The sequence below is a fragment of the Sinocyclocheilus grahami genome, unplaced genomic scaffold, assembly GCF_001515645.1.
Source record: "Sinocyclocheilus grahami isolate Dianchi unplaced genomic scaffold, SAMN03320097.WGS_v1.1 scaffold17816.1, whole genome shotgun sequence".
Taxonomy (NCBI): Eukaryota; Metazoa; Chordata; class Actinopteri; order Cypriniformes; family Cyprinidae; genus Sinocyclocheilus; species Sinocyclocheilus grahami.
The window spans coordinates 1-3,676 of NW_015516797.1; the positions used below are offsets into that span (position 1 = coordinate 1).

General features: G+C 39.4%; 1 pseudogene; it reads right to left on the reverse strand.

Moving 5' to 3' along the window:
* Positions 1–783: 783 nt before the first annotated feature.
* LOC107579497 (complement C3-like) lies at positions 784–3,083 on the reverse strand (annotated as a pseudogene).
* Between the last annotated feature and the right edge of the window lie 593 nt (positions 3,084–3,676).

The window sequence follows — 3,676 nt, forward strand, 5'->3', positions numbered from 1 at the left end:
TTCTTACTGTACAATACTACTCATGTACTAGCATGTAGCAGAAATATGCATGATTAGGGACTACTATTATGAGCAAACAATGAACAACCTCAGGTGTGATACAAGTAAGACTTTATTAACTACATAAACACTTTGCTCATAAACTCATAAACACATTCACACACACACACACACACGCATACAGTTGGTATAGGAACAGGATTAAAGCTAGGGCAGTTAAGAGAAAAGAAATAAAGCATGAAGCTATGGGACCATTGGATATTCAGCAGATCTGCAGCCTGAAGGAAACATCAGCTTCTTAGTTCAAACATACCTTGCAAATTAAGCAAATTATAGAGTTTGGCTTTCCTCTCGTGGCCAGTTTTCAATCCAGGTATGGTTTCCCAAAATGTACTGTGGACTAAAAACACCAGTAAAGTGAAGCTGAAACTCATAAAATGACTGTACATATGGACAATAAACTGTACATGTGGCCCAGAATCCCTAGCAACAACACTGAATAAGCACATGCATAATTTCCATTATAAGGGCCAAGACAAATAAGGATGATAAAAGGATAATTCTTTGTATTCATGTTGTTTACACAAATATTTTTTAGGGTGACTCATGAATAAAACATGCCCTTACATAAATGATATTTTTTCATGAGAAATGTGGAATTAAAAATAAAAAAAGCATAATTAAATTTAAAAAATGGCATACACATGAATAACACTCTACATACTTTAAACGCATAGTCCTTAGGCAAATCCTGTTATTTGCAAACACACAGTGGACACCTACCTTGAACCTAGGTTTTGGAGCTCAATATATTTGCCCATGATGACATAAGACTTGTCTTTCACCAATCCCAAAGATTCCCTGCAACCGGGACGAGCCAAAAATTTTATCTTTTTCACCACAGGATCCTCATCAGTGCCTGCAGGACAGAACAGCGTTCAGGAAATAATTTGTTTAACGGGAATCAGACACATTTTAGATGCGTTTCATGATCAGTGGAGAAACATGGAGGGAATAATGAACCGTACCTTCTTTCAGCACCTGCTCCACCTTCATGTCATAGATGTCAACAGTCTATTTCAGATCCATCTCCTCTACTGTGACTTTATAAACTGTCAAACAGTTGTGTTGCATTGTTATTCGTAGGTAGAGCAGTAATGCCGAGTTCACACTGCACGATTTTAGCCCGATTTTTCACTCGCTGACAGGTTTTGCGAAATCACAGATAAATGCCTGAAATCGGAGGCAAACCGGTGCTCGTTCATGCGAGTGAAAATCACGCAGTGTGAATTATCAAAGACGCAATCTGAGGGAATCGCCGACACCCGTGAAATATTTGGCATGCTAAGTATCTGGAGCTGGCGATTCACAATCCTGCTGTGTGAAATTAGTTCTGACTGAAAAACACATCGGCGATGACCTACAGCCAATTAGAGACCAAGATACAGGACAGTTTGGGGAGGAGTTATATGAAACGTAGTTTGCGGACCAGTGTTGCCAAATCCGCGATTGCCGCCGATTGTTTATTATGTCTGCAGGTTGAAGCGACCCCAATAACGTGATATTTAGGACCTGGAATGTGAATTGTACCAGGAGAACCCCGCCAAAGAAATGTGTATTTTACCCCCCGAATGCGATTTTTACTGGGGGACCCCTCAAAAGCAATTGGGCTATTTTCAGGCTAGTTTTGAGTAGTAATTGGGCAGGTTTTGTAGCGAAAACCAGGCAACCCGCACCAGACAGAGCTGTCGGTGATTCTTCCTATTGTAAAGTCATGCAGTGTGTAACCTCCTGTCGTCATTCCATCGTGCAATGTGAACACAGCAGCAACTGAATGCTACCCCAGATAGTCGTTCAGTGTGAAACCAACAGTGATGCGACGTCTTTGAAAATTGTGCAGTGTGAACTCGGCATAAGGCTCAGGTCAAACATTGTTTATAGCATAAAAAGAAACAGTTCACCCAAAAATCGTCATAATTTACTCACTTGTGTTGTTTGAGACCTGTATGACTTACTTTCTTGTTTCAACAACAAATTTCCCACAAAAAAAACACATGGTTTGGCTTCAGGGGACTAGAAATGCAGTGCACAAGTCAAATGATCTACTCCTATTGTGTGTTTGCCATTTTGAGCTTAATAGATATGGTCACTAAAAAAGAGTGTCAGATAATGTCACATCTGTTTTCTGTGATTTGTATTTTTTAATTGTCAAGATCAGTCATGAACATGAATTAACCCACAGAACTGAATACGTTTACCATAACCCATGCCAGGTTCACAGGCTTTATCGAAACGTTCCTGCTCTTTGACATGTTTCCTCTGGTAAGTGCAGTCTTCTGTTTTAAGAGAAGATAATAATGGTCATACACACTTTTTTCTCTCTCCTCGTTAATATACAAATATATATATAGAAGCCATTATCAAGGAACAGGTTCTTCAATGCTCTTTTGAAGCAAGAGTTCGATGTACTATGCAGACATAATCTAACTTTCACAAAGTAGTAATAAGAAGTAATGTCACGAATCCGGCCCATGAACTTTCCTTTCCATTGACTCTCGCACCACACAAACTGTTGCATAGCACCCCGGACTACATTTCCCATCATGCATTGCACTGATTGCACTCAGCACGAATTGCACACACCTCACGTCTCGTCAGCCCCGTAACAAGTAAATAGTATACAGAAGATACTGTGAATCCTAAAGACCAGTATCTAGTGTTTAATGGTGTTAAATTTCCTACACCTTCTACCTTATTTTATTTATTCTCAGGTTAGGTAAAGTAAGTCGAATCTGTCGTATCTCATAAGCATCCGAGTTCATACTTACAAAACAGGTCACAGAAGACTTCTTCTGGTCTGTTCTGGCTTAACTATAAATCAATGCCAGGGGAGGCAGACTTGTGTTATATAAATACAAGTCAGTTTATTATTACAATTAATAAGCAGTACAAATATTTTACAGCTATTGTATATAAGTAATAAATAAAGTATAAATATAAAAAAGTTCTTTGCTCAAGGCAACATCAGCGATGGTTCTGGTGCCGGAGAGCTCTTCAGGTCTCGAAGCAGCATCTGATTTCATCATCGCACTTCAGTCTTTTATAGACAGCAGATGGATCCCAATGTCTTGTGACATCAAAGAGGAAATCCCCTAAGAAGTTGTTTATAAAAGGCCTTGCATCTTCTCATTTTTCTTCTTTGGGATTTTTTGCACTGCTATCTTTTACGATTCATCTGAAACACACCAGCTAAGGTAATGCCCACCTTTTTTCTTCAACGCTCTTACTAATACATGTGTCATCTCTAGCTGTGCTCATGCTTCTACATGTTATAAACGTTAATAAATGCTTAAAACAACATGTGTGGTGTTTTACTTAATAAACCACTTTCTCAATAAAACAAATATAAAACAAATACAATATCATGTGTGGTGTATTTCTTAATAAACTACTTTCTCAATAAAACAAATACAATATCATGTGTGGTCAGGGCCGTTTATAGGCATAGGCGAGCTAGGCGGTCGCCTAGGGCGCCACTAGCTGAAGGAGCGCCAATGAGCGCACGTACTGGCACTTTTAGCAGGGTTGTGATAAAGAGTGGCACGGTCACCCTGAAATATGACTGCCGCCCCCACTGGATCCCCCAACATTATTGGGCTAGAGTACGGTCAATTTG